This window comes from Phocoena sinus, chromosome X (genome assembly GCF_008692025.1).
Source record: "Phocoena sinus isolate mPhoSin1 chromosome X, mPhoSin1.pri, whole genome shotgun sequence".
Classification (NCBI taxonomy): domain Eukaryota; kingdom Metazoa; phylum Chordata; class Mammalia; order Artiodactyla; family Phocoenidae; genus Phocoena; species Phocoena sinus.
Genome location: NC_045784.1, coordinates 23,373,745 through 23,388,719, shown reverse-complemented (window position 1 = coordinate 23,388,719; position 14,975 = coordinate 23,373,745). Strand labels below are relative to the sequence as shown.

General features: G+C 36.2%; 1 protein-coding gene across 7 annotated transcripts in view; it reads left to right on the top strand.

Moving 5' to 3' along the window:
- Positions 1 to 590: 590 nt before the first annotated feature.
- Positions 591 to 14,975, top strand: part of LOC116747543 — a 199,215-nt gene continuing 184,830 nt past the window's right edge. For 3 of the 7 annotated variants that reach the window (XM_032619883.1, XM_032619880.1, XM_032619877.1), the window contains exon 1: positions 691 to 714. The gene's annotated coding sequence lies outside the window, so the exon portion shown is untranslated. Of the gene's footprint in view, positions 715 to 1,964; positions 2,017 to 14,975 lie in introns of all 7 variants that reach the window. The other 4 variants (XM_032619879.1, XM_032619885.1, XM_032619882.1 and 1 more) reach the window with 4 other exon arrangements.

Sequence of the window (14,975 nt, the reverse complement as noted above, 5' to 3'; positions counted from 1 at the left end):
CTATCTGGATTTTGTTGCTGATATACATGTCTCGTATGTTCTTTTCTGTAATTGCCTTCCATGTGCTCCTTTAGCTGCCTTCTGGAGAGAGAAACAGAGATAGAGATATATCTTCCCGTTCACGCATTCTCTCAAAAATATTGAGTGTAAATCTTTTCTGTTTTTTCTTTTATGCATGGTTATGTTTTATTTAGTACTGCACATTTCATTTTAGATAATGTAGAAATAATTTGAGGATCTAGATAATGAGGCTTTCCCCTAAAGATCTGTATTTGTTGGCTTCCTTTCACAGCAGGGTTTTGTCTCTAGCTTGTAGCTTTTCTGGATGTTTTCACCAGCCCCTCCTTTTGGCAGGACCTGAATTCCATTGTTGTTTACAAATCCCTCGGAGTCTGAAATCACTCTTTCTCAGACTCTTAGCTGCATCTTTAAATATTAGTAAATGTTTCAATGGGAAATTTAACACAAAATCTGGGATTATCTCCAGAGTTTACTCTTTCTCTTTGCTGATCAACAAGGTCTTCCAATGGTTGTTTCTGTTTCATAATTTCTCCAACTTTTCTAGATATTCTCAGCAGGAAGGATAAAACAGAACAAGTTAGTGTTCATTACAAGAGGAAGTACTTTATTTCCTTCTCACCACTTTGGAATGTTTCCCTTTACTTAGCTTGCTGTGAGTAGTTGATGCTTAGGAGCAAAGATTTAGTGGCCAAGGTAAGTGGTGTTCTTTATAGCATTTATAGTAATCTACATCTTTATAGAAAAATACTATAGCAGAGAACTGGTATTTACTTTCCTGGATGAATATTGATAGGATGAAACTAAGTCATGGGCAATACTAGATAAGTGCATGAGCTAGATATGAAGGCACCACCATTCACCACTGAACAGAAAGAAAGTGGATTTTCTACAGATGGCTAATTCCAAAGACCTATTATCATAATGTTTTGCATATTTTTACTTAGTATCTGTTTAATTTGTGCAGCTCCTCTGGTTTTGTCATTGAAAGTAAATCTCAATATTGTTTATTTCTTTGCTGTTTTTCCCTTGCTAAATCTCACTAGAGTTGCATCAAATGTTTGTCTTTTACACAATTAACTTGTGACATTGTTCACCATATATTCCCTTTGTCTTTTTTTGTTTTTTTTATATTTCTTCTACTGTTTCTTGATAACCACTTAAATGTGATAATTAGCTCATTAGTTTTCATCCTGACTGGTTTTCTAGTGTAAGCGTTTAAACCTATAATTTCTCAGCTCTAGTTGCAACTTTCAAATTTGATTTGGAGTGTTTTTGTTATCATTTTGTTATAAGATTTATCTTTATTCTAATATATTTTTGACCTATTAGTTTTGAAAATCTTTTGAAGGTTTTTAATTATCTTTTCATATTTTCCCAAAATGTGTTTCTAATTTACTTTCATTTTTATTAAAGATTATGTATTTGTTATATTTTATCTGTTTAATTTAATACTTTTTGGAATAATTGTGTTAAAATCTTCTAAAATATTGGTTTCTTTGTTAAGGGCTCCTTGTCACTCTTTTACATTTTTTTGCTTAAATATTATGAACCATGTTGGTAGATCCATACAAATTCAGAATTGAAATATTTACTATGTATGAAGTAACCATTGTAAATATAATAATGACTTGATGTCTATTTTAGTTGATAACTCTTCCTTTTGTCTTTATTTTCCTATTTTTTCACATTCATTTATGTTCAAACTTTTTGTACTCTTGCTTTATACATGTCTCTTGTAAACAGCTTACTTTTGACTGTTCCTTGGGTGCCCTACCATTTTAGGACAATTTAAAATTAAAAGAAATTTTAAAAAAATCAAATATATATATATATATATAGTGTCTTTAAATGGAAACATACATAAAACAAGGTTATATATTCATCAGATGATGAAAATATTGTGACTGGAAATTCACAGGAGTCTAACCCTGTATTTCCCCTAGGAGTAATGGTTCAGTATTCACTAATCCAGTGTTTGTGGTGACTTTATAGAATGTAAGTACCACAAATAATGAGAATTGACTGTACTTCAATACTTGTGATTGACTGAAGGTTGTGATTGCTTCTTTGGAAATATTTTCTTTCTCTCTATTTCCGCTTCATAATTTACTTCATTTGGGATGATTTCATGGAAGATAGTGAAAACTGGCTTCACTTTACCATCTTTAACCAGAAACATAATATGTAATTTTATTTTTAAAATACTGACCTAAGGGTTTTTTTTCCAAAGGATATTTCATTCTGCTATCAAAGGACCCATGGTTATGTCTTCAGTGGTTCACTTTTGATGATCTGTAACTTTAGTATGTGATTTTCAACTTAGGATTTGGAAATTTGAGTTCTTTCAAAATCATAGGACTCTATTTGCTCGTAGTTTTGTGCAATTTTGATTCCCCCACCACTAAAAAACATAACCCATTAAGTATCTTAATTCTAAGTAAGCTTTTAAAAAATAAAATAACATGAGCCTAATCACAGTTTTCTGTACAGGCATATGGTAAAGACTTCGTCTTCCATTGAGTTTTAGAAAAAAAAAACTCCCTTATTTTATTACAATTTTATTTTCCATATCTTGAGTTTGATCTATACTGAATTTTGGACAAAATAGTATGGCATTTCTTGGAGAAAGACAGTCAGTAAGATACTCTCAACTTCAAAAATAGGTTAATTTTTTTGAGTTATTTAAAAAGCTAATGCTAATTTATTCCCCTTTTGCTTTTGTTATAATTTTCTGCAATCATAAGAAAAAACTAGACATCTTACCTCTATGGTCTTCCTCTTAAAAACCCATAATGCTGTCTAATCATGAGAAAAACATCAGAAAAGTCCAAATCGAAGGGCATTCTACAAAATGCTTGGCCAGTACTTCTTCAAAATCTTAAGGTCATCAAAAACAAGGAAAGTCTGAGAGACTGTCACAGTCAAGGGAAAGCTAAGGAGACAAGATGATTAAATGTAATTTAGTATCACAGATGGGGCCCTAGAGTAGAAGAAAAAGGACACTAGTGGGAATTCCTTAGCAGTCTAATGGTTAGGACTCAGTGCTTTCACTGTGTTACCCTGGGTTTGATCCAAAAAGACATTAGTAAAAAGGAAGGAATTCTTAGTTAATAATAATGCATCAATATTGGTTCATTAACTGTGACAAGTGTACCATACTTAATATAAGATGTTAATAACAGGGAATACTGGATGTGGGGTATATGAGAACTCAGTTATCTTAGCACTTTTCTACAAATCTACAACTATTTTTAAATTAAAAGTTTATTTTAAAAAATCATGGTCACATAAGTAAAGTTAAAGAAGATATCTCTTTTTGTTTTAAATTACAGCATCAAATGTTACATTTGTGTCTTCCATCAAAATGCCATCACAGCACAAGATTATAAAATTTCACTCTTCTATGATTTGTTTTTCATATGGAAATGATAAATACTGCCTTAGCTGAAAATATCCATAAATAACCCTGAAGAGTAGGCTCTGCTCTTAATTCTTAACTGAGATTCTGTTAGCTAAGGAAGGAGACAAGAAAAATACTTTTCTTCACTTGAAAAGTTTTGTGGAATCTTTCATTGTCCACTCTAATTCTAAACTCAAAAAAAAAATTCCTTTTTGGCATAAGTACCTAGGAGTTAGGCCACAAATAAGAAGAAAGTGTTTTTACCCATGCTTTTATCCTCTGTACCATGTTATTTTTGTATCATCAGTGATCACTTTTATCCCAGGTTTAAACATTAAAATAAATATTTATTTCCCGTGCGTATTTGAATAAGTGTAGCCTTTCCATGATTATTACTTCCTAAAAGTCATTCCAACCAGGTTTAGATCTTCATTGTATTTTTTAGGTAACCTTGAGCAAATTTGTAAAACATGGACTTTTATGGGTTTAACTTCTGCTATCATTTACCTAGTTAGGTAAAAGTCATTCTAATGTTTATAACTAGCCACTGTAAGCTACAAAGTAGAAGAGGATCTTGGAGAATATAGTGACAACCCAGAAAAGAATAATAGGAAAAAAATGGTAAAAGAAAGATTCAGCTGGAGACATTTGAGTTAGTCTACTTATTACTAAAATAATTTCTATAACTTGTAACTGTAGTATACTTGTCTTTTTGTCTTCTGAGTATGTCTTCTTTTCTTAAATGACCTGCAGTTATTCCATAGTAATCCTGCTTAGCCCAGGAGTTTCAGAGCAGGGCTAATCCTACCACGCCATCCCCAAAAGGGACCCCTTATTGTTTCCCAGAGTGCTCCTTCTTCCTGGCCGCACAGATTTGCCACACAAGAATCCTTCTGAGACTGTTGACAGAACTACGGGGAATGATGTTTCCTTCGCCTCTGTAAATACAAATTGTAAATATCAGTATTCTCCTATCATGTCAAGACCCAATATGAGAATAAAGCCAATACAGGAAGCAGATCTGAGAGATGGAAAGAAGTGCCAATGACATTTTGGACATCTGTATCTAGCCAGGCCCAGGGAAGCTCTGTCACTGGGCTTTCGACGATGTGGGCCAATTCATTCCTCTTTTATGTTTTTATAACTCTAAACTGAAAATCCTGGATAATACGTTGTTATTTTTTTGAGCATGGGCTATGTGCTAGAAACTGTTAAATGCTTTAACTCTATGATCTCATTTAATTCTCATAGTAACTCTATGACAGAGATTCTATAATTAATCCCTCTGAGGTAATAATTAACACTGTAATTAAAGATAAATGAGTTTAAGTAACATGTCTAAATTCCTGATTTTAGAGGTGGAGAAACAGAGGCCCAACAAAGTTAACCCAAAGTCACAAAATGAAGTTTATCAAGATCAAGGCCTTTATGCTACATCTATCAGCACAAAAATCAATGTGAGAAAATGAATAATTGCTTAGCAGTCTAAAGAATCAAATCGATTAAACTAAAAACATGAGTTCATTGACTGAATTCTACTTTTTATTTTCAAAGCAATTTGTAAAAAGAAAGTGTGCTTTTTATACATATATCTGTATATGTATGTATATTTTTTCTTCTTTTCCACAGAACCAAAATAATTCCATGAATAGATAACACATTAATTTAAATATGTGACAATCTATCAACAAAGTTTTTATTGACTTTTAAAAACATCAAAATGCATTTGTGGATATGTGAAGACACAAAACATTTTGGCCACATGATTTTATTCAGACAAATATTCCATAAGCCTGTAGAAGATATATATTTTTTTATATTTATGTTGCCTCTTTCCTCATACTATGGGAATACTCTGAACATTCCTAATTAATAGTCTTTCCTCAAAAACAGTTTTGAAATAGCATATCACAAAAGTGTATTCACAATAAACCTATTAAATTCCAAATTCCAGTTCTCAAAATTACCATTCGCTAAGAGAAAGGTTCGAGAACTAATAAGTCTGTAGGGGAGCTGAATGCTGAAGCCAAAATCTTTGGTTCTAGGATACATTTCTAAAACAGTAGTTGTCCATGCATTTAGAATTCTAGTAGTAATGGACAGCATATGGTTATGTGCTCTTCTGCTTGTATGTCTTGTAATCTAAGTAATGGATACTGGCACCATGGCATATATATATAAATTTTCTCTTAGTTCTAATTTTAAATATATATGTTAAACAGATTTGCCAAAAACAAAAAAAAACCCAAAAGACAAAACGAAACAAAAAACCTACTCCCATATGCTCATTTATTTCTTGTTTTTAAATAAAAAAATCAAACTTCATATAGAATAGAAGAAATATAATTGTTGTCATAGTTTAGAAACACATTTTTAGCACATGATTCCTATGAATTTATGATAGCTAAAAGTGTTTTATGGAAACTAAATGTAAATTTTGGAGGTAGTTTAAATTGTAATAACCATTTCCAGCACTCTTCTCATTTGAAGTAACTCAGGTATTTCAAAAATGTTTTTATTTTCTAAAAATTGGTATTAAGGAGGGAAAACTTTTGCCTGTCCTCTTTTCCACTCTAGTTAGTTGAGTCGTTCTTAATTTAACATCTTAAGTTTACCAAAGTAAAAACAGTTTAGCCAATCATTATCCATAAGCTATGTATGTATGTCCTTAGGTTTTAAGTACGGCTGCCCTGAAATTAGAACTAAAGATGGAAAGCACATGGCTATGAGCTCATCACAACATAATGAGATGGGCTTCAGAGATTGCAAAGTGTTTCACTTCCACAATATGCAAATTGTGTACAATGCCAGATGCAGAAGCGCTGATCCAGTTGCCAAGTTCTATGGAGGGCATGGTGATTCATTCACAAATTGTCACAAATTTAGATACTCAGGAACTAAGCAGCCTGTTTAGGACTGCCTACATGCATGGTTACGGTGGACTATTGTATGACATTCTGGCACCTGGAAGGAGAGCTCAACCTTAAATTCTGTCGAAGTCTACCATAATGTCAGACTCGGTTAACCCCAGAACATAACTCAATATTTTTATGTGCCTGTGGATATTGGATCTGCCTCTTCCTGACAGAGAGAAACCAATTCAAAGAGAAGAATTGACCTCGATGTAAATTAGCACCTGTTAGCACCTCTTTCCACATTCAGATTTATAGATTTCTCCTTTGAAACAAATGATCTTCTGTCTCCATAGGCCAATTTTTAACTTCTATATTTATGAAATTACCAATCTTAGATTCTACGTGACATATGATTAGAGCTATTTTACCATCTTAGAATAATATGTTCATTTATTCAACAACTATTATTTGATAACTTACTGGGAGCCAGGAACTAAGTTAGATATCAAGAACAATATAACAAATTAGAGTATGTCTTAAAAATATCTAAGTCTAGTGGAAATATAAATAAGTCATATGTTCTTTGCTATATGTGTGTGGCCAAAACTATTTACTTTTTAAAGTATTTGATTTGTGTTTTTAGGGGTGTTTGGGAGTGGACCAGAAATTTGATACTAAAATAAATAAATCCTGGCCAGTTGTTGAGATATTATTCATCCTTCACAATAAGAGTGTAGGCAGACTTTTACAAAAGAGTTAGTTGGCTTGTTCCTTCAATCAATTTTCTGCAGGTTTATCCTGGAGGTCTAATGTTTTGACCTAATGACTCTTTTTTCCAAGATATCACCATGACTCACGGGCCTAGCCGCTCTGCGGCATGTGGGATCTTCCCGGACCGGGGCACGAACCCGTGTCCCCTGCATCGGCAGGCGGACTCTCAACCACTGCACCACCAGGGAGGCCCCAAGATATCAATCTTTTGTAAGAATGAAATAGAGAGTAAAGGCTAGCAGATCTTTGAAAAGTTGACTTTCTTAAGGGAAAGAAGCTATATTTTTTTCTCTGTGTGTAAAACAATATAGATGCATGTGGTGTGTATGTGTGATATCAATGGGAAAATATGCATTCAAAAGTCTAGATAGTTTATAATGAGGTCAGAAAACTATGGCCTATAGGACAAATCAGGCCCACCACTTTTCTTTGTAAATAAAAGTTTTATTGGAAGACAGCCATGCTCACTTATTTACATATCGACTGTGACTGCCTGCACGCTATAGCAGCAGTGTTGAGTAGTTATGGTAAAGACCATATGGCCTGCAAAGCCTAAAATATTTACTATATGGACATTTACAGAAAAAGACTGCAGACCCCCTGGTTTATAGTTTCGCATTATATTCCTGTAAAAATTAGTGTTTCTTTCAAAAATCAACTCATGTTTGCAAAGTATTGCCCAAATAGAAAGTGCTAAATGATAATGCTTATGCAGGTTGATTTATATCAGATTGTACATAAAAATACAAAATATTAAATAGAATCAAAATAATCCTTTTGTATAGAAGCCAGCCTAATTTAACAGAGAAATTAAGGAAACACAAGTATTTCCCAATAATACTTTCTACAAAAATTACTAAATTTGGTACTATATTTTCCCTATGTATAAGGATCCAGTAAGGAAAGCAGAAATGACACTAAGTAGTTTATTACAAGGTATTAGTATAGGGAACTAGATATAAAGACATTAGAAGAAATAAAACTAAGGATGGTGAGCCAACTCAGAAATTACCAACTGTATGGGGCAACTACCATCAGTAGGGCTGAAAGAATAAAAGGATACCCATGTTGAGGAGCTAGGGCTTCCAAGTAGAAGCTGGAATCACAGAGGTGCCCCCACTGGGAACTAGGACCATGAAGAGATAGTGTGTTAGTTTCCTTGGGCTGCCATAATAACTTATCGTAAACTGCGTGGCTTAAAACAACAGAAGTTCATTCTCTTACAGTTCAGGGGTCCTGAAATCCAAAATCAAGTTGTCAGCAGCACCACACTCCTTCTGAAGTCTCGAGGGAAGAAGTCTCCTTGCCTCTTCCTAGCTTCTAGTGCTTGTCACCAATCCTTGGCATTCCTTGGCTTGTTGCTGCATCACTCCAATTTCTGCCTTCACTTTCACATGGCCATCTTCTCTCTGTGTCTCTGTCTCCTCTGTGTCTTTAAATTTCTTTCTTCTTATGAAGACATCAGTCATTGGATTTAGGGCCAACCCTAACCTAGTATGACCTCATCTGAAGTTAATTAAATCTGCAAAGACCCTATATCCCAATAAGGTTACATTCACAGGTTCCAGGTGGGCATGAATTTGGGGGCGGGGGCAGGCACTATTCAACTCAGTAGAGCTGACTGCCGGCAAGAGCTGGATCCACTCAGGAAATTGTTGGAGGTGTCACCTGGAGCATTCTCTATCCAGGGCCTTCCATTTGCCAAACCTAACAAGAAGCCAGTTGGCAATGGAGACTGAGAAATGTGGTTTGCAGAGGACAGCTCTTTGGAACATGAAGCAGATCAGGGGCTGGCTAGGTGGGTCTGAGAAACAAGCAAGCAAGCAAGCAAAGAAACAAATAGAAAAACAACCTACTCATTGTTTTTAAAATTCTTCAGCACCCCCTAATCTTCTTTTAGTTCTACACTAAATAAATTATAGATGAAGTTACATGATGTTTGGAGTTTGCTAACAATAATACAGAAAAGGGACAGAGTGAGTTACGATCCAGATAAAGATATTTCAATAGCAGCAGCACTAACATTTTGGACTGGGTAATTCTTTGTCATAGGAAGGTGGGGGATGTGTATTGTAGAATATTTACCAGCATCTCTGGCCTCTACCCACTAGATGCCAGTAGCTAACCGCGCCCCCCACCACCAACGGTGAGAACCAAAAGTGTCTCCAGACATTGACAAATGTCCACTGGGGGCAAGACTGACCATTTTTGAAGATCACTGGTTTAGGTGAAATAATACCGACTTTGAGTGAATAATTGTTAAAGCTGGAAGATGCGTACAAGGTGGTTCGTTATGCTATTCTCTCTACTTTGGTATATTTTGAATATTTCCGTAACTAAAACTGAACAACACAAAATAGACTGCCTTAGAGAGTGTTCTGCTTCTGCTAAAGTTAGTATTTGAATTAAGGTTCTTACTAAAGGTCACAAAAGTCAATACTCGAGTCAATTAGTAATGATGCTAATGAATTCTGAAGGTCAACTTGTGAAATGACTTCACAGAGAGAAGTTGAGCAATTTTGCATACTCTATATCTTCATCATCAATATCATGTACTAAGTATATAAACATATACAACACCCAATTAGATATTTATTTTTTAAATATATTTATACATATACAACCCAAGTCTCCAAAAATCTTCAGTCAAATAAAGATAGTTCCTCTGCACATAAACTGGCTTGACTTTGCATTTGCAATGCAAACAATCACATCATATCACATAACATAAGATTATGGTGCCAAAAACTCGGCCTCTGTGCACCGGTGCCGAATCAAATCTATGAGACAGAGTTTTGGGCGAAGTAGAAAAGAATAGCTTTATTGCTTTGCCAGGCAAAGGGGGACACAGTGGGCTCATGCCTCAAAAACTGTGTGCCTCAACCGGAGAGGACTTGGTGAGGAGTTTTATAGCAATGGTTCAAGGGTGGGGTTGCTGATAAAAATTAAGGTTTGTGCAGGGCCTGCACTCCTTTGATCTGGTCTCAGGTGGTCTCCTAGAGCCTCTCTGTTTCCTTTAATCAGCACTTGGATGGTCTTCTCTGGAATGAAGAACGCTAACATCTTCCATTTGTTGGGATTTTAGTTCTGTAAAGAGCTCAAAGATACTGTTCTGTGTATCCCTTGGAGCGGAACAAGGACCTGCCCCAAGGCTGCACTATTGTTTCTTGGCTGCTCCTCCTTTGTCTCCGCGTCCCCTCCCTTCCCTGACTAGCAACAGTTTGAAAGACTTCCATGCTGGAGCCCCAAAGGGTCCTGCTTGGTTTCAATAGCTGCATCCTAAAGTGAACCAGAAATGAGTCTGAAGAGTTTAAATTCCAGTTTTGATAATCCAGATCCCTATTTTGGACATATGATCCCTAGACCTCAGTCTCCTGAGGACAAAATAATTCTGTATAGTATGACTATCATGATCTTTCTAAAATATATACCATAATCATTTCCTTCTTATATCTTTAAGGATAAAGTACAAAATCCTTAGCATGGTATCTACATTCCTTAAAATCTAGTCTTTGCTTATCTCTCTAGATATGTCTTGCCACTTCTGACACCTCTATGCTCCATTCATGATAAACCACTTATAGTTCTGTGTATGTGTCGTGGTTTCTGATTTCTCTATACTTATCCACATTCCCTAGATCAACACAGTTCTTATCATTTCACTTTGTTATATTACTGGTGTCAGGGAGGAAGAAAGTTTCCTCTACCCTCTAGGTTCTTCTGGTTGGGCTAAGAATTCAATTGACATGAGACAGATTAACAGGAGAAAATCTCAACAAAAGCTTATTAACATGTATACATGGGAGAGACCCAGGAGAACTGAGTAACTCGCCAAAATGGCCAAAACCCTTACCTTAAATACCACCTTCAGCTAAAGACAAAAGAGGATGTTGTGGTAGTGTTTTGGGACTTCACAGGGGAGGAAGGCAGTTCACATGGAGATGGAAAAGCCAACATTTCATAAACAAATGTTTGCTGGACCGGGCAGAGATAATGGGACCCAAAGTGGACTCTGACCTCTAGGCCCTGCAGAGTTTCCCCGACCACACCTAACCTACATTCTTTGCAGATATCTCTGATGATAGCTCTGTTCCAGGAACAGGCCCTTTATCTAATTATTTTCAGGCAGTTAAAAAGGAGGTAACAAGAAAAACTTCCTGAGTTCTGTTTCTTAAAAATAATCAGCCTAAATTAATCCTCATACAGAGACACATTTGAGGTAGCAAATTTTGTACCCCTGTACTGGCCCAACCAGGCTTTGCCCCTCTGTAAGACACTAGACATTCATCTAAATATCAAGAAAATATTGAAATTTTCTTGTTGAAATGTTGAAATTTGTAACATACCTTATTACAGAGTATCGCTAATGTCGATGAAAAATTAATCAGCCGATCTTAGAAAGAAATGGAAAATTTTATTCAAGCCAGATTTGAGGATTATAACCTATGTGAGCATCTCAGAAAGCTCTGAGAACTGTTCTACCCGTTAGAAGTCAAGGCACAGTTATATAAATTTTTTAAGACAAAGGGCTATACATCAAATATCGTGTTATGTAGATAGTTTACATAATCCAGATCTAAGTGGCATCATGATGGGTCATGTGACCCCTTACAAGATCAGGAAGGAATGTTATCTTTTAAGGAGTTGACTCATTGATGCTAAGACAGTGTCGCTCTTTTCAGTTGAGCAGGTATTCCTGCCAATGGGGGAGGTCTGGCTGATGCATAATGCAGATACACAATGACAGGGCAGGGAGAGAGGAGGCCAAAGGGCAGAGAAGATTTTTTGTTTAAATTTCTCTTGTCTTGCTGTAAAAATATGACTTTTATTTCAACACTAATATATATTTGAATGTGTAACTATACAATCTATCATTTTTCTGTGACAATTGTTAGTAATGATGATTTAACTGTCCAAAATTTCTAGCTACTCTTTTCATTTTGTAGTGTCTCTCACCTCTCTTTCCCTATACTTACTGCTCTTCAACAAAATGCTTCTATCAGTAACCTCTCTTTTTAATGACTTCCACTTCGTGGTTCACTTTTATTACTCATGAACTTCCTCAGGGACTATGAGATGAGATCCAGGCATCTGGCTTTGTGCCACTCAACTCCACTTCCGTATAAAAAACATTACTAGAGCCAAGGGACTATGGACAAGACAACTTTCAGCTTATTTTAATCTTCAGATAAACTTGGAATTTGCCTTCACCTACTTTAGAGGTTTGTGCAATAAATTCCCATGGCAAACACACAATAATGTCAAAAAACCCAACAGATCTATTTCCTTCAACCTGAGAGGAAATGATGAAGTTTTAGAAACGTAGGCAACACTATCTGCAAGCTTAGAGCAGATTTTGGCTTCAACTCACAACTAGGTTGGCATATTATTATTTGGAAACAGTGGTTAAGCAGTCTGATCATTTCCTTGAAGTCCTTTCTCCATATGTTGGAAACATTGTTGAGCAGTCAGTGATGGTTGAGTCAGCTGAGTTTCACGAAATATCTGGTACTGATGCTGAAAACTCGGCCTCTGTGCACAGGTGCCATATTGAATCTCAGAGATAGAGTTCTGGGTGAAGTAGAAAAGAATAGGCTTATTGCTTTGTCAGGCAAAGGAGGGCACAGTGGGCTCGTGCCTCAAAAGCTGTGTGTCCCAACCTGGGAGGATTTGGTGAGGAGTTTTATAGCAATGGTTCAAGGGCAGGGTTGCTGATAAGGATCAGGGTGTGTGCAGGGCCTGCACTCCTTTAATCTGGCCTCAGCTGGTCTCCTGATGAGTTTCTGTGGTTCCTTTAATCTGGTGTCACGTGGTCTCCTGATGAGCTTCTCGAGGTTATCAAACTGTGACCTTCTCTCTGGAACATCTTCCATTTGGTAGGGGTTTTAGTTCTGCAAAACAGCTTAAAGATATTGTTCTGTGTATCCCTTGTGGTGGAACCAGGACCCTGCCCCAAGTCTGCACCGTTGTTTCTTGACTGCTCCTCACTTTTCTCTGCACACCCTCCCTTCCCTGAGTAGTAACTGTTTGAATCTGTTTTTTATGACTCCAGGAGCCTGGAGTCTATTCCCTACAAACAAGAAACAGGGGACACAGGAAGGCTTTCTTGCCCAGGAGCCCCACAGGGTCCTGCTCAGTTTTAGTATCGGTAAGGCATCAGTTTATTTGGAAAATCACATTCCGGATTTGAAACAGTCATTCTTGCAAATTTCCTGCCTGGTGAAAATCAGAATCATTCTAGGTATGGAAAAAAAGGATAATCCAGCAAGATCGCAACTTCTTATATCAATGTGCAGTATTTTAATTTTTATGAATTATGTAATTATTACACATTACACATATACCATAAAGAAGAGAATATTTATTAAAATGGTATAATCAGACTCTACACCTATTGTATAAACATAGAACTCATTCCCATTCTTTATGCATACATCTGTAAGAGGACAAAGCAAAACCTTTGAAAATGTATGAGCATACATATCTTTCAGTAAATATTTTTATGTCTTTGTGCATTGTTTTGTAGTATTTATCTAAAATGTGAAAATTCCCATTAAGGTTTGGTCTATAAATGTTTAGCATATTTGTGTAATTTGAAGGAATAACTTAAGTAAAGTTACATTTAATAAGCCCAAATGATCTCTCTTACCTACTTGGGTTTATTAAATATTATAAAGTACAAGGATGTAAAGTGATCATTGTGTTAGAAGAGTTATCTTCTTGCAGTTTCCTCTCCCACTTACACTCTAATATCAGAACTTAATAGTTCTTTTAATATAAAACCCACAGAAAACTCACTTTTTATAAATTGTTTAAAATAAAATTTCTTAACATATTTCATTATTTAATTTTGCTCCTGAGCAGCAAAGTGCCTCAGCACAAAGCAAACAACAGATTTACTCATAAACTGGAAGCCAAAGCATCAGGATGGAATGGAAGCCTTCCTGGTAAAGGAATTTTTAAACAGCAGATCATTTACTGTCCAACTCTAAATAATACTACGTTAGGAATGCCTCAGGGCGTCTTAAAACAAGTTGTCCCCATTTCGGATTTCACAATTAAAAGGGAAGGAGGACTTCCAAACATCCTTCATTCCAGAAGCGTGAGCATGTCTGGAGTTACAACCCCAGCAGCGATCAGTGGTGGCGTGTTAGAAAAGCGTGCCCCCCCACCCCCCCACCCCCCCCCCACCCCCCCCCCACCCCCCCCCCCCCCCCCCCCCCCCCCCCCGGCCCCGATTGCATACCTGGGATGGCGGGGATGACTGGCTTGGTGAGTCACTCAACCCCTGAGGACATTTTTGCAAATAGAGGCAAAACATCAAGACCTTTCTCAAAAATTAAATCAGCAAGCTTCCTAGTTATCCTCCTGACTTAAGCAGACGGAGTAAATTCCTATTCCCTGATGCATCTTGTAAGAGCAGAGCTGACTGAGCTCGGTTCAGAGATGCCTTTAGCGTGAATGGGGGCTGGAAAGAAATAGCCTTTTCAGAATATAAAGCAGGAAAACTTTTCTCTTCTCATAAACCTATATGTAATACTTTTGTAAAAAATAATTACTCTGTACAATTGATGCATAGGAGTTTCGCTGGTGATCTCTAAGCAAGGTCAGAATTTTAAGGAATAATTTCAGTTACTTATAATGTGCTTTTTATAAAGATGTATGAATCTCTGTTTCCATGGGTATCTATTTCAGATACTACAATCTATCTTCAGCTTTCTATATCTATTTTAAACGTGCCTTTGCCCAATGACTTTAAATACAAGCAGGCCATACTCTCAGCAGCGCTTTCGAATAGTACTTTGTGCTGTGATGAAAATGTTCTCTATCTGCATTGTCCAGTATGGTAGCCTCTGGTCACATTTGACTATTGAACCCTTGAAATGTAGCTGGTGAGACTGAGGAACTGAATTTTTAATTTTTAAATT